General features: G+C 48.1%; 25 non-coding genes across 25 annotated transcripts; all 25 read left to right on the forward strand.

Moving 5' to 3' along the window:
- Positions 1-68: 68 nt before the first annotated feature.
- On the forward strand, positions 69-140 carry Trnat-ugu (transfer RNA threonine (anticodon UGU)). Its single transcript has one exon. It is a non-coding gene; the product is annotated as a tRNA-Thr (tRNA).
- A 246-nt stretch (positions 141-386) lies between these two features.
- On the forward strand, positions 387-458 carry Trnat-ugu (transfer RNA threonine (anticodon UGU)). The gene has a single exon. It is a non-coding gene; the product is annotated as a tRNA-Thr (tRNA).
- Positions 459-704: 246 nt separating this feature from the next.
- Positions 705-776, forward strand: Trnat-ugu (transfer RNA threonine (anticodon UGU)). Its single transcript has one exon. It is a non-coding gene; the product is annotated as a tRNA-Thr (tRNA).
- A 246-nt stretch (positions 777-1022) lies between these two features.
- Positions 1023-1094, forward strand: Trnat-ugu (transfer RNA threonine (anticodon UGU)). The gene has a single exon. It is a non-coding gene; the product is annotated as a tRNA-Thr (tRNA).
- Positions 1095-1340: 246 nt separating this feature from the next.
- Positions 1341-1412, forward strand: Trnat-ugu (transfer RNA threonine (anticodon UGU)). Its single transcript has one exon. It is a non-coding gene; the product is annotated as a tRNA-Thr (tRNA).
- Positions 1413-1658: 246 nt separating this feature from the next.
- On the forward strand, positions 1659-1730 carry Trnat-ugu (transfer RNA threonine (anticodon UGU)). The gene has a single exon. It is a non-coding gene; the product is annotated as a tRNA-Thr (tRNA).
- Positions 1731-1976: 246 nt separating this feature from the next.
- On the forward strand, positions 1977-2048 carry Trnat-ugu (transfer RNA threonine (anticodon UGU)). Its single transcript has one exon. It is a non-coding gene; the product is annotated as a tRNA-Thr (tRNA).
- Positions 2049-2294: 246 nt separating this feature from the next.
- Trnat-ugu (transfer RNA threonine (anticodon UGU)) lies at positions 2295-2366 on the forward strand. The gene has a single exon. It is a non-coding gene; the product is annotated as a tRNA-Thr (tRNA).
- A 246-nt stretch (positions 2367-2612) lies between these two features.
- On the forward strand, positions 2613-2684 carry Trnat-ugu (transfer RNA threonine (anticodon UGU)). Its single transcript has one exon. It is a non-coding gene; the product is annotated as a tRNA-Thr (tRNA).
- Positions 2685-2930: 246 nt separating this feature from the next.
- Trnat-ugu (transfer RNA threonine (anticodon UGU)) lies at positions 2931-3002 on the forward strand. The gene has a single exon. It is a non-coding gene; the product is annotated as a tRNA-Thr (tRNA).
- Positions 3003-3248: 246 nt separating this feature from the next.
- Positions 3249-3320, forward strand: Trnat-ugu (transfer RNA threonine (anticodon UGU)). The gene has a single exon. It is a non-coding gene; the product is annotated as a tRNA-Thr (tRNA).
- Positions 3321-3566: 246 nt separating this feature from the next.
- Positions 3567-3638, forward strand: Trnat-ugu (transfer RNA threonine (anticodon UGU)). Its single transcript has one exon. It is a non-coding gene; the product is annotated as a tRNA-Thr (tRNA).
- Positions 3639-3884: 246 nt separating this feature from the next.
- Trnat-ugu (transfer RNA threonine (anticodon UGU)) lies at positions 3885-3956 on the forward strand. The gene has a single exon. It is a non-coding gene; the product is annotated as a tRNA-Thr (tRNA).
- A 246-nt stretch (positions 3957-4202) lies between these two features.
- Trnat-ugu (transfer RNA threonine (anticodon UGU)) lies at positions 4203-4274 on the forward strand. The gene has a single exon. It is a non-coding gene; the product is annotated as a tRNA-Thr (tRNA).
- A 246-nt stretch (positions 4275-4520) lies between these two features.
- Positions 4521-4592, forward strand: Trnat-ugu (transfer RNA threonine (anticodon UGU)). Its single transcript has one exon. It is a non-coding gene; the product is annotated as a tRNA-Thr (tRNA).
- Positions 4593-4838: 246 nt separating this feature from the next.
- Positions 4839-4910, forward strand: Trnat-ugu (transfer RNA threonine (anticodon UGU)). Its single transcript has one exon. It is a non-coding gene; the product is annotated as a tRNA-Thr (tRNA).
- A 246-nt stretch (positions 4911-5156) lies between these two features.
- Positions 5157-5228, forward strand: Trnat-ugu (transfer RNA threonine (anticodon UGU)). Its single transcript has one exon. It is a non-coding gene; the product is annotated as a tRNA-Thr (tRNA).
- Positions 5229-5474: 246 nt separating this feature from the next.
- Positions 5475-5546, forward strand: Trnat-ugu (transfer RNA threonine (anticodon UGU)). Its single transcript has one exon. It is a non-coding gene; the product is annotated as a tRNA-Thr (tRNA).
- A 246-nt stretch (positions 5547-5792) lies between these two features.
- Trnat-ugu (transfer RNA threonine (anticodon UGU)) lies at positions 5793-5864 on the forward strand. Its single transcript has one exon. It is a non-coding gene; the product is annotated as a tRNA-Thr (tRNA).
- A 246-nt stretch (positions 5865-6110) lies between these two features.
- Positions 6111-6182, forward strand: Trnat-ugu (transfer RNA threonine (anticodon UGU)). Its single transcript has one exon. It is a non-coding gene; the product is annotated as a tRNA-Thr (tRNA).
- Positions 6183-6428: 246 nt separating this feature from the next.
- Trnat-ugu (transfer RNA threonine (anticodon UGU)) lies at positions 6429-6500 on the forward strand. Its single transcript has one exon. It is a non-coding gene; the product is annotated as a tRNA-Thr (tRNA).
- A 246-nt stretch (positions 6501-6746) lies between these two features.
- Trnat-ugu (transfer RNA threonine (anticodon UGU)) lies at positions 6747-6818 on the forward strand. The gene has a single exon. It is a non-coding gene; the product is annotated as a tRNA-Thr (tRNA).
- A 246-nt stretch (positions 6819-7064) lies between these two features.
- Positions 7065-7136, forward strand: Trnat-ugu (transfer RNA threonine (anticodon UGU)). Its single transcript has one exon. It is a non-coding gene; the product is annotated as a tRNA-Thr (tRNA).
- Positions 7137-7382: 246 nt separating this feature from the next.
- Positions 7383-7454, forward strand: Trnat-ugu (transfer RNA threonine (anticodon UGU)). Its single transcript has one exon. It is a non-coding gene; the product is annotated as a tRNA-Thr (tRNA).
- A 246-nt stretch (positions 7455-7700) lies between these two features.
- On the forward strand, positions 7701-7772 carry Trnat-ugu (transfer RNA threonine (anticodon UGU)). The gene has a single exon. It is a non-coding gene; the product is annotated as a tRNA-Thr (tRNA).
- The last annotated feature ends 5605 nt before the right edge of the window (positions 7773-13377 follow it).

Raw genomic sequence — 13377 nt, forward strand, 5'->3', positions numbered from 1 at the left:
TTTTCTGGACCCTGAAATGTATTTTTCTCCAGGGCTGTGATGATCGCAAATACGTTTAAGCTGTAACAGCCTCCTTAGCTCAGGGGCAGAGCACTGGTCTTGTAAACCAGGGGTCGTGAGTTCGATTCTCACAGGGGGCAGCACAATTTTAAATGGGCCAATGTACTGCTGTGAACCGAAACTTTCAAAATAGCGTGTCTTTTCGGGCCTGAGCCAAGATCACAGATGACGATAGACGAAAGACGGCAGCACCCGTCAGTCATCGCTGTGGACCTCAGTGGTAGCGAATTGTTGTGGCAGAGTAAATCTTTGTATGCATTTTCTGGACCCTGAAATGTATTTTTCTCCAGGGCTGTGATGATCGCAAATACGTTTAAGCTGTAACAGCCTCCTTAGCTCAGGGGCAGAGCACTGGTCTTGTAAACCAGGGGTCGTGAGTTCGATTCTCACAGGGGGCAGCACAATTTTAAATGGGCCAATGTACTGCTGTGAACCGAAACTTTCAAAATAGCGTGTCTTTTCGGGCCTGAGCCAAGATCACAGATGACGATAGACGAAAGACGGCAGCACCCGTCACTCATCGCTGTGGACCTCAGTGGTAGCGAATTGTTGTGGCAGAGTAAATCTTTGTATGCATTTTCTGGACCCTGAAATGTATTTTTCTCCAGGGCTGTGATGATCGCAAATACGTTTAAGCTGTAGCAGCCTCCTTAGCTCAGGGGCAGAGCACTGGTCTTGTAAACTAGGGGTCGTGAGTTTGATTCTCACAGGGGGCAGCACAATTTTAAATGGGCCAATGTACTGCTGTGAACCGAAACTTTCAAAATAGCGTGTCTTTTCGGGCCTGAGCCAAGATCACAGATGACGATAGATGAAAGACGGCAGCACCCGTCACTCATCGCTGTGGACCTCAGTGGTAGCGAATTGTTGTGGCAGAGTAAATCTTTGTATGCATTTTCTGGACCCTGAAATGTATTTTTCTCCAGGGCTGTGATGATCGCAAATACGTTTAAGCTGTAACAGCCTCCTTAGCTCAGGGGCAGAGCACTGGTCTTGTAAACCAGGGGTCGTGAGTTCGATTCTCACAGGGGGCAGCACAATTTTAAATGGGCCAATGTACTGCTGTGAACCGAAACTTACAAAATAGCGTGTCTTTTCGGTTCTGAGCCAAGATCACAGATGACGATAGACGAAAGACGGCAGCACCCGTCAGTCATCGCTGTGGACCTCAGTGGTAGCGAATTGTTGTGGCAGAGTAAATCTTTGTATGCATTTTCTGGACCCTGAAATGTATTTTTCTCCAGGGCTGTGATGATCGCAAATACGTTTAAGCTGTAACAGCCTCCTTAGCTCAGGAGTAGAGCACTGGTCTTGTAAACCAGGGGTCGTGAGTTCGATTCTCACAGGGGGCAGCACAATTTTAAATGGGCCAATGTACTGCTGTGAACCGAAACTTTCAAAATAGCGTGTCTTTTCGGGCCTGAGCCAAGATCACAGATGACGATAGACGAAAGACGGCAGCACCCGTCAGTCATCGCTGTGGACCTCAGTGGTAGCGAATTGTTGTGGCAGAGTAAATCTTTGTATGCATTTTCTGGACCCTGAAATGTATTTTTCTCCAGGGCTGTGATGATCGCAAATACGTTTAAGCTGTAACAGCCTCCTTAGCTCAGGGGCAGAGCACTGGTCTTGTAAACCAGGGGTCGTGAGTTCGATTCTCACAGGGGGCAGCACAATTTTAAATGGGCCAATGTACTGCTGTGAACCGAAACTTTCAAAATAGCGTGTCTTTTCGGGCCTGAGCCAAGATCACAGATGACGATAGACGAAAGACGGCAGCACCCGTCACTCATCGCTGTGGACCTCAGTGGTAGCGAATTGTTGTGGCAGAGTAAATCTTTGTATGCATTTTCTGGACCCTGAAATGTATTTTTTACCAGGGCTGTGATGATCGCAAATACGTTTAAGGTGTAACAGCCTCCTTAGCTCAGGGGTAGAGCACTGGTCTTGTAAACCAGGGGTCGTGAGTTCGATTCTCACAGGGGGCAGCACAATTTTAAATGGGCCAATGTACTGCTGTGAACCGAAACTTTCAAAATAGCGTGTCTTTTCGGGCCTGAGCCAAGATCACAGATGACGATAGACGAAAGACGGCAGCACCCGTCAGTCATCGCTGTGGACCTCAGTGGTAGCGAATTGTTGTGGCAGAGTAAATCTTTGTATGCATTTTCTGGACCCTGAAATGTATTTTTCTCCAGGGCTGTGATGATCGCAAATACGTTTAAGCTGTAACAGCCTCCTTAGCTCAGGGGCAGAGCACTGGTCTTGTAAACCAGGGGTCGTGAGTTCGATTCTCACAGGGGACAGCACAATTTTAAATGGGCCAATGTACTGCTGTGAACCGAAACTTTCAAAATAGCGTGTCTTTTCGGGCCTGAGCCAAGATCACAGATGACGATAGACGAAAGACGGCAGCACCCGTCAGTCATCGCTGTGGACCTCAGTGGTAGCGAATTGTTGTGGCAGAGTAAATCTTTGTATGCATTTTCTGGACCCTGAAATGTATTTTTCTCCAGGGCTGTGATGATCGCAAATACGTTTAAGCTGTAACAGCCTCCTTAGCTCAGGGGCAGAGCACTGGTCTTGTGAACCAGGGGTCGTGAGTTCGATTCTCACAGGGGGCAGCACAATTTTAAATGGGCCAATGTACTGCTGTGAACCGAAACTTTCAAAATAGCGTGTCTTTTCGGGCCTGAGCCAAGATCACAGATGACGATAGACGAAAGACGGCAGCACCCGTCAGTCATCGCTGTGGACCTCAGTGGTAGCGAGTTGTTGTGGCAGAGTAAATCTTTGTATGCATTTTCTGGACCCTGAAATGTATTTTTCTCCAGGGCTGTGATGATCGCAAATACGTTTAAGCTGTAACAGCCTCCTTAGCTCAGGGGCAGAGCACTGGTCTTGTAAACCAGGGGTCGTGAGTTCGATTCTCACAGGGGGCAGCACAATTTTAAATGGGCCAATGTACTGCTGTGAACCGAAACTTTCAAAATAGCGTGTCTTTTCGGGCCTGAGCCAAGATCACAGATGACGATAGACGAAAGACGGCAGCACCCGTCACTCATCGCTGTGGACCTCAGTGGTAGCGAATTGTTGTGGCAGAGTAAATCTTTGTATGCATTTTCTGGACCCTGAAATGTATTTTTCTCCAGGGCGGTGATGATCGCAAATACGTTTAAGCTGTAACAGCCTCCTTAGCTCAGGGGCAGAGCACTGGTCTTGTAAACCAGGAGTCGTGAGTTCGATTCTCACAGGGGGCAGCACAATTTTAAATGGGCCAATGTACTGCTGTGAACCGAAACTTTCAAAATAGCGTGTCTTTTCGGGCCTGAGCCAAGATCACAGATGACGATAGACGAAAGACGGCAGCACCCGTCAGTCATCGCTGTGGACCTCAGTGGTAGCGAATTGTTGTGGCAGAGTAAATCTTTGTATGCATTTTCTGGACCCTGAAATGTATTTTTCTCCAGGGCTGTGATGATCGCAAATACGTTTAAGCTGTAACAGCCTCCTTAGCTCAGGGGCAGAGCACTGGTCTTGTAAACCAGGGGTCGTGAGTTCGATTCTCACAGGGGGCAGCACAATTTTAAATGGGCCAATGTACTGCTGTGAACCGAAACTTTCAAAATAGCGTGTCTTTTCGGGCCTGAGCCAAGATCACAGATGACGATAGACGAAAGACGGCAGCACCCGTCACTCATCGCTGTGGACCTCAGTGGTAGCGAATTGTTGTGGCAGAGTAAATCTTTGTATGCATTTTCTGGACCCTGAAATGTATTTTTCTCCAGGGCTGTGATGATCGCAAATACGTTTAAGCTGTAGCAGCCTCCTTAGCTCAGGGGCAGAGCACTGGTCTTGTAAACCAGGGGTCGTGAGTTTGATTCTCACAGGGGGCAGCACAATTTTAAATGGGCCAATGTACTGCTGTGAACCGAAACTTTCAAAATAGCGTGTCTTTTCGGGCCTGAGCCAAGATCACAGATGACGATAGACGAAAGACGGCAGCACCCGTCAGTCATCGCTGTGGACCTCAGTGGTAGCGAATTGTTGTGGCAGAGTAAATCTTTGTATGCATTTTCTGGACCCTGAAATGTATTTTTCTCCAGGGCTGTGATGATCGCAAATACGTTTAAGCTGTAACAGCCTCCTTAGCTCAGTGGCAGAGCACTGGTCTTGTAAACCAGGGGTCGTGAGTTCGATTCTCACAGGGGGCAGCACAATTTTAAATGGGCCAATGTACTGCTGTGAACCGAAACTTTCAAAATAGCGTGTCTTTTCGGGCCTGAGCCAAGATCACAGATGACGATAGACGAAAGACGGCAGCACCCGTCAGTCATCGCTGTGGACCTCAGTGGTAGCGAATTGTTGTGGCAGAGTAAATCTTTGTATGCATTTTCTGGACCCTGAAATGTATTTTTCTCCAGGGCTGTGATGATCGCAAATACGTTTAAGCTGTAACAGCCTCCTTAGCTCAGGGGCAGAGCACTGGTCTTGTAAACCAGGCGTCGTGAGTTCGATTCTCACAGGGGGCAGCACAATTTTAAATGGGCCAATGTACTGCTGTGAACCGAAACTTTCAATATAGCGTGTCTTTTCGGGCCTGAGCCAAGATCACAGATGACGATAGACGAAAGACGGCAGCACCCGTCAGTCATCGCTGTGGACCTCAGTGGTAGCGAATTGTTGTGGCAGAGTAAATCTTTGTATGCATTTTCTGGACCCTGAAATGTATTTTTCTCCAGGGCTGTGATGATCGCAAATACGTTTAAGCTGTAACAGCCTCCTTAGCTCAGGGGCAGAGCACTGGTCTTGTAAACCAGGGGTCGTGAGTTCGATTCTCACAGGGGACAGCACAATTTTAAATGGGCCAATGTACTGCTGTGAACCGAAACTTTCAAAATAGCGTGTCTTTTCGGGCCTGAGCCAAGATCACAGATGACGATAGACGAAAGACGGCAGCACCCGTCAGTCATCGCTGTGGACCTCAGTGGTAGCGAATTGTTGTGGCAGAGTAAATCTTTGTATGCATTTTCTGGACCCTGAAATGTATTTTTCTCCAGGGCTGTGATGATCGCAAATACGTTTAAGCTGTAACAGCCTCCTTAGCTCAGGGGCAGAGCACTGGTCTTGTAAACCAGGGGTCGTGAGTTCGATTCTCACAGGGGGCAGCACAATTTTAAATGGGCCAATGTACTGCTGTGAACCGAAACTTTCAAAATAGCGTGTCTTTTCGGGCCTGAGCCAAGATCACAGATGACGATAGACGAAAGACGGCAGCACCCGTCACTCATCGCTGTGGACCTCAGTGGTAGCGAATTGTTGTGGCAGAGTAAATCTTTGTATGCATTTTCTGGACCCTGAAATGTATTTTTCTCCAGGGCTGTGATGATCGCAAATACGTTTAAGCTGTAACAGCCTCCTTAGCTCAGGGGCAGAGCACTGGTCTTGTAAACCAGGGGTCGTGAGTTCGATTCTCACAGGGGGCAGCACAATTTTAAATGGGCCAATGTACTGCTGTGAACCGAAACTTTCAAAATAGCGTGTCTTTTCGGGCCTGAGCCAAGATCACAGATGACGATAGATGAAAGACGGCAGCACCCGTCAGTCATCGCTGTGGACCTCAGTGGTAGCGAATTGTTGTGGCAGAGTAAATCTTTGTATGCATTTTCTGGACCCTGAAATGTATTTTTCTCCAGGGCTGTGATGATCGCAAATACGTTTAAGCTGTAACAGCCTCATTAGCTCAGGGGCAGAGCACTGGTCTTGTAAACCAGGGGTCGTGAGTTCGATTCTCACAGGGGGCAGCACAATTTTAAATGGGCCAATGTACTGCTGTGAACCGAAACTTTCAAAATAGCGTGTCTTTTCGGGCCTGAGCCAAGATCACAGATGACGATAGACGAAAGACGGCAGCACCCGTCAGTCATCGCTGTGGACCTCAGTGGTAGCGAATTGTTGTGGCAGAGTAAATCTTTGTATGCATTTTCTGGACCCTGAAATGTATTTTTCTCCAGGGCTGTGATGATCGCAAATACGTTTAAGCTGTAACAGCCTCCTTAGCTCAGGGGCAGAGCACTGGTCTTGTAAACCAGGGGTCGTGAGTTCGATTCTCACAGGGGGCAGCACAATTTTAAATGGGCCAATGTACTGCTGTGAACCGAAACTTTCAAAATAGCGTGTCTTTTCGGGCCTGAGCCAAGATCACAGATGACGATAGACGAAAGACGGCAGCACCCGTCAGTCATCGCTGTGGACCTCAGTGGTAGCGAATTGTTGTGGCAGAGTAAATCTTTGTATGCATTTTCTGGACCCTGAAATGTATTTTTCTCCAGGGCTGTGATGATCGCAAATACGTTTAAGCTGTAACAGCCTCCTTAGCTCAGGGGCAGAGCACTGGTCTTGTAAACCAGGGGTCGTGAGTTCGATTCTCACAGGGGGCAGCACAATTTTAAATGGGCCAATGTACTGCTGTGAACCGAAACTTTCAAAATAGCGTGTCTTTTCGGGCCTGAGCCAAGATCACAGATGACGATAGACGAAAGACGGCAGCACCCGTCACTCATCGCTGTGGACCTCAGTGGTAGCGAATTGTTGTGGCAGAGTAAATCTTTGTATGCATTTTCTGGACCCTGAAATGTATTTTTCTCCAGGGCTGTGATGATCGCAAATACGTTTAAGCTGTAACAGCCTCCTTAGCTCAGGGGCAGAGCACTGGTCTTGTAAACCAGGGGTCGTGAGTTCGATTCTCACAGGGGGCAGCACAATTTTAAATGGGCCAATGTACTGCTGTGAACCGAAACTTTCAAAATAGCGTGTCTTTTCGGGCCTGAGCCAAGATCACAGATGACGATAGACGAAAGACGGCAGCACCCGTCAGTCATCGCTGTGGACCTCAGTGGTAGTGAATTGTTGTGGCAGAGTAAATCTTTGTATGCATTTTCTGGACCCTGAAATGTATTTTTCTCCAGGGCTGTGATGATCGCAAATACGTTTAAGCTGTAACAGCCTCCTTAGCTCAGGGGCAGAGCACTGGTCTTGTAAACCAGGGGTCGTGAGTTCGATTCTCACAGGGGGCAGCACAATTTTAAATGGGCCAATGTACTGCTGTGAACCGAAACTTTCAAAATAGCGTGTCTTTTCGGGCCTGAGCCAAGATCACAGATGACGATAGACGAAAGACGGCAGCACCCGTCAGTCATCGCTGTGGACCTCAGTGGTAGCGAATTGTTGTGGCAGAGTAAATCTTTGTATGCATTTTCTGGACCCTGAAATGTATTTTTCTCCAGGGCTGTGATGATCGCAAATACGTTTAAGCTGTAACAGCCTCCTTAGCTCAGGGGCAGAGCACTGGTCTTGTAAACCAGGGGTCGTGAGATCGATTCTCACAGGGGGCAGCACAATTTTAAATGGGCCAATGTACTGCTGTGAACCGAAACTTTCAAAATAGCGTGTCTTTTCGGGCCTGAGCCAAGATCACAGATGACGATAGACGAAAGACGGCAGCACCCGTCAGTCATCGCTGTGGACCTCAGTGGTAGCGAATTGTTGTGGCAGAGTAAATCTTTGTATGCATTTTCTGGACCCTGAAATGTATTTTTCTCCAGGGCTGTGATGATCGCAAATACGTTTAAGCTGTAACAGCCTCCTTAGCTCAGGGGCAGAGCACTGGTCTTGTAAACCAGGGGTCGTGAGTTCGATTCTCACAGGGGGCAGCACAATTTTAAATGGGCCAATGCAGTTCCGCTTTAGACGCCGTGCAGTGTGGACGTGCCTAGTCTTCCGCTCCGCCGTAGCGTTACGTATAGTAGACTATCGTTTTTGTTTACGTGTTGTGTTGCAACTTCTGTGAGTGTTTCTCCGTCGTTGTTTCGTACCTTGTGTTACTTTCTGTCCTTATTTCAGTGTTTTTTGTGTAGCGGTTTCGACCGCATATTTTGAAAATGTCGTCCCAGGTTATTCCTCGTCAGGCTACAGTTAGTTTTGCTTTTGACAAGCAACCCGCCATGTGCAACCTAGTTCTCTTGAGATTCATGATTGGTTGGTAGATACCTTTGGTGTTCATTCGGATCAGGTGCACACTGCTTATTTTGATACTGAACTGTATGTTTTCTTTGTTAAGTTTATGGACCCACTTCAGGTTGATAAAATTCTTTCTAAATACGGTCATCAAGTTCTCTTTCGGCATCGGGATGATTCTGTAAGTACTGTGCTGCTTTCCAATGCTTCCATTACGTACACCAGTGTTCGTGTTTACAACCTTCCACCGGAGGTGGATAATGTCTATCTTAAGGAGGGTCTACAGAAGTATGGTGATGTAAAGAGCATTCGCCTTGAACGCTGGTCAAGCCAACATCGCCTGCAATGTTACAGTGGTATTCGTTCAGTCGAAATGCACGTTAAGCAGAATATTCCATCTCACCTGCAGATCGGTGGATATCGTGTCCATGTAACATATAGTGGTCAGGTTGGCACCTGTTTTTTGTGCAATGAAAGTGGTCACGTGCGTACCGACTGTCCGCGGAGGGTTTTTGTTTTAAAAAATTCTCTCGAACAGCGTCGCAAGTTAACGGTCGCTGACCTCGTTGCAGGTGGTTCTGCTCTTAGTGTAGCACAGTCCAGTGGTAGTAGCGCCCCGCCACAGGTTTTGCGCACCCCTGACACAGAATTTCCTCCCTTGCGTGCTAAAACTGATGTTGTTCCGTCTGTCCCTCAGGTGGGTGTGCCACTTTTGAATAATAAGAGGCGTCGCCCACACGATGGAAATAGTACGGATGAGGATCTCCCTGAGATGCCCCAGTCCGAGCGACCGGCATCCTCCGAGCCACTGTGTACTGTAGCTGCTCCCTGCCCTCCTGAGGTAGCGGTTCCGGTGGCGGCTGCTGGCGCCCCTCCGGCCTCCGACGCAGCTTCTCTCGAGTCGGGTCGTCGGTCGGGCCTGTTGGCGCCGTCTTCCGAACCGACTTCGATGTCACAACAAGTGGAGCCGCGACAACTTCCTGCTTCGCTGCCCCATACCTCTGCCAGCGGAGCTGCTCCGCTTCCTTCCAACTCTGCGGCCTCGGACCTTCCTGCTCACGTTTCACCTCCGTGCAGTCCATGTTTGCCGGAAGCTAGTGCAGGTGTTGACCACTCCGTTTTGTCGGATGTTTCCCCCGCGACCCCGGATCCCGCATGTGGACCGGCGCGGGTGGTGTCGGATACAGAACTTGACCCTCCTACGTCACCGGCGGCTGAAGCTTCCTTGCCCGTCAGCCGACGCAAGTTACGCGTTCAGCCGAACGTTAATGCTGTTCGTAAAAAACCGAAACGTAAGGGATCCGCGGAACGGGGTAGCAGTCCCCCTCCCTCGGAAGCCTCCGTCACCCCTGCTATGGACTGTGACGCTGGTGCGTCGGTGTAGGTGATTTGTTTTCTCGCTTTTCTCTCTATGGATCAAGCATACACCTTTCTTACCTTAAATGTTAACCGTATTGAGTCCGACGTTCGCATTGCCTCTTTGCGGCAGTTTATTTACGACGCCTGTGCGGACGTAGTGTTTTTGCAGGAAGTGTTGTTTTCTGATCTCTCTCTACCTGGATTTCAAACTGTTTTTAATGTAGCGCCGGAATATTCAACAGGAACTGCTCTTTTCTTTCGAGAGGGCATTCCTATTACTGACATTGAATTCCTTGATTCTGGCCGTGGGATTGGTTGTCGTCTTTTTGATCTCCGCCTCGTTGTTTTGTATGCCCCCTCTGGTTCGGGTCACACTGTGGCTCGATCGCGCTTTTATAAAGAAGAGCTTATTTATCTTTTGCGCCAGAGTCCTCGGAGTCTCCTGCTCGGAGGCGATTTTAATTGTGTTTTACGCCCTGAAGACCAGTCCCCCAATTTTAATTATTGCCGTGATTTACATGACTTAGTTCGTACGATGCATCTGCGTGATGTTTGGGAACACAAATTTCCAACCCTGGTGAAATATACGTTTTTTACCGCGTCCTCATGCAGTAGACTCGACAGATTCTATTTATCTGATTTTTTATGTGATAAAATTCTTTCTGTCGATGTTTTTCCTACTAGTTTTTCTGACCATTGTTCTTTTACTGCAACTGTAAATCTTAGTCACCAACCTGCAACACTTTATCGTTCCCAGTGGATGTTAAATGTTTCCCACCTTGCCGACAGTGCTATGGATGATGTTATAAGTGGCGTGTGGGAGCGATGTCTTCGCTCTGTCCCGCGATACCCCTCCTTGCTGGTTTGGTGGACTGCGTTTGCCAAGCCCAAGATTCGTCAGACTTTGATTTTTTACTGTGCTGCAAGGGCGCGTGATTTTAAGAACACGTATGAATTTTACTACTCTGTCCTGCGTGAACTATATGACGCGGCGGGTATCTCTCCTCTGCGGATCCATGATGTTCGTCGTATTAAAGCCAAGCTCTTGAGCCTTAAACGACGACAGATGGATGGTCTGCGAGTTAAGTCGAAACCTCACTCTCTTGTTGAAGGTGAACTGACATCCTTGTACCACCTGCTACGGCATCAGACTCGTCGTCGTCGCTCCTTCATCTCTTCTCTTACGGTGGATGATGGACGACAGCTTATTGCACAGGAGGAAATGGTTCGTGCTCTTCATCAGTATTACACTAGTCTATATTCTGCCGATGATTCTGGTGAATCTCTTTCGGATGATGTCTTTGGGGATCTAACTGCGACGATCGCGCCTGACGCGAACGGCGAATTTCTCCGGGAGTTCCAGGTAGATGATGTTTTCGATTTTATTGCTCGCTCTCCGTCCAGTAAATCGCCGGGTCCAGACGGCCTGCCTAAAGAATTTTATCTCCGTTTTTGGCCTCTTTTGGGTGGCATTTTTACGCAGATTTTAAATGAGATTGTCAGGGGGATGGATGTGCCTGCCGATTTTAAAGTCGGGAAAATTGTTTTAATTCCGAAGTCCTCTGGTCGTTTATCTGCTGCCAATCTCCGTCCGCTCACATTGCTGAATTTTGACTATAAGACAGCTGCTAGAGCGCTCAATAGCCGGTTGTCTTCTCTGCTTCGGGGTGTGATTGGTGCACATCAATGTTGTTTTCATGATAGATCTATTCTGACACCAGTAGCCGAATATCGGGATGTTGTCTCGGTTGCGGCGGTTACAAACGTACATTGTGCCTTTGCCTTCCTTGATTTTTATAAGGCTTTTGATCACGTCAGTCATGTGTTTTTAGATCGTGTTTTAGGTACAATAGGTTTTAACGCTTCATCACGTGGTGTTCTTGGCAATTTGTATAGGGGAATAACAGCTCGGGTGTCAGTCAATGGGCAGCTGACGCCGCCCATTGCTATCCGCCGCGGAGTGCCTCAGGGTAGTCCGCTCTCTATGTCTTTATTCGTACTGTCCCTGGAACCGCTGCTTCGGACTATTGCTCTCAAGCTTCAGGGTATGTCCCTCTCTGGTGGGAAGCTCTCTGTTAAGGCATATGCGGATGATGTCGTTGTTCTCCTCCGTCAACGTGATGATATCCCGTTGTTGAAAGGGGCAGTTGATGCATACTGTCGTGTCTCTGGAGCGCGTCTCAATCAGGGTAAATGTAAGTTCCTTGATATTCGAGGATTTCGCGATGCTGACGTCCCTTGGGCCACTTTTGTCGATCGCCATACATCCTTGGGGATTATCATTGATCGGTGTCCTCTAAAAATGGCGGCTCTCAATTGGAAATCTGTCACCGAGAAGATACAGGGGGCTGTGATGGTCCATGAGCAGCGCTCTGCTACCATTTTGCAAAAAGTCAGAATTTTAGACACCTACGTTCTATGTAAAGCTTATTATGTTGCTCAGCTGTTCCCACTTCCCATGATGGTGGCGAAAAGGTTGCGCCAATTGTCTAGCAGGTTTATATGGAAGGGCCATCTATTCAAGTTACGTTACGAGGTAATGACGAAACCGCGTATCTCCGGAGGCTTGGGCCTCTCTGACATTACTCGCAAGGCGTCTGCTTTGTACGTCCGCCGAACGACTCTAATTGTTACGCAAGCAGTGACTTCAATTACATCCAGGCTTTTTACTGTTGTGCGTCCGGCGAGCCTTGCTCCACCTGTCGATGTCGGACGCCTAAATTTTAAGTTGAAACACATTCGGGAATTTTACATTGCGGTGAGTTACCTCGGTGACGCCTTCTTGCGGCGACCGGTGCCAACGACCAAGGGCTTGATTGCCCGCTGGGAGGGGCTGGCCGGTCCCAATCCAATAGAACTGGCGTCTCCATCCGTGTCCTGGAGGAACGTCTGGAAGAATGTTAGTCTGCCGATCCACTCTATGGCCGTGGCGTCCACGTGGTATAGGGTAATAAATAATTTGGTTCCCACCAATGTACGACTGCACCGTATTGGTCTTTCTGACACGGACACCTGTACTCGGTGTGGTCTCGTGGATACCCTTGAACATCGATTCACCTGCTGTGGGCACCTTGCTAATTGGCGTTGGCTCAGGAAACAACTTGCTTTTGTCACTAGGTCTGCTGAAGCCGCTTATACTATTGACATCATCGTCCGGCCCGATTCTTCCTTTTTTCCGCAAACGAAGCTCCATACCGTCATGTGGTTGATTGGCCATTTCGTACATTTTGTCAACAGTTGTCATGACGAGGATGGACACCTAGCGATTCGGCAGTACATGCTTACTGCTTACTGGCAGCGCTTGCGATTGCCAGGCCTCCGAGATGATTTTGCCAATATGCTTAGCCTGACATTTGAAAGAGAGGGTGTTGGCTAAGGTCACCTGTGTGAGCCATTTCCTTTTATACTGTTTCTGGATTTGACGCCTTTATGTATGTTTCTTCTCTACACCGGGACTGAAGTTTTCGTGTTTTTAATCTTTATTTCAGTAAGCAGTCTACATTATATAGTCATGTTTTAGGATTTTAATTTCAGTAGTGTACTTCTTTTGAGGTGGCTGTGTTTCTGGATGTTAAACAAAAAAAAAAAAAAAAAAAAAGGTGTATGATTCCTGCTTTGGGTGCAGGAGGTCCCGGGTTCAAATCCCGGACGAGCCCTGCCATTTTGACCGTGCTGAAGAGTAGGTGGAACTCAGCCCCGGTTGCAGCTCCTCAATGAAGAGTAGACGCCTGTTATAGCACGTGGATATAACAAGAATGCGGCACCAGTAAAGTACGTAGGTAAAAAAAAAAAAAAAAAAAAAAAGGGGCAGAGCACTGGTCTTGTAAACCAGGGGTCGTGAGTTCGATTCTCACAGGGGGCAGCACAATTTTAAATGGGCCAATGTACTGCTGTGAACCGAAACTTTCAAAATAGCGTGTCTTTTCGGGCCTGAGCCAAGAT

The sequence above is a fragment of the Schistocerca serialis genome, chromosome 1, assembly GCF_023864345.2.
Source record: "Schistocerca serialis cubense isolate TAMUIC-IGC-003099 chromosome 1, iqSchSeri2.2, whole genome shotgun sequence".
Taxonomy (NCBI): Eukaryota; Metazoa; Arthropoda; class Insecta; order Orthoptera; family Acrididae; genus Schistocerca; species Schistocerca serialis.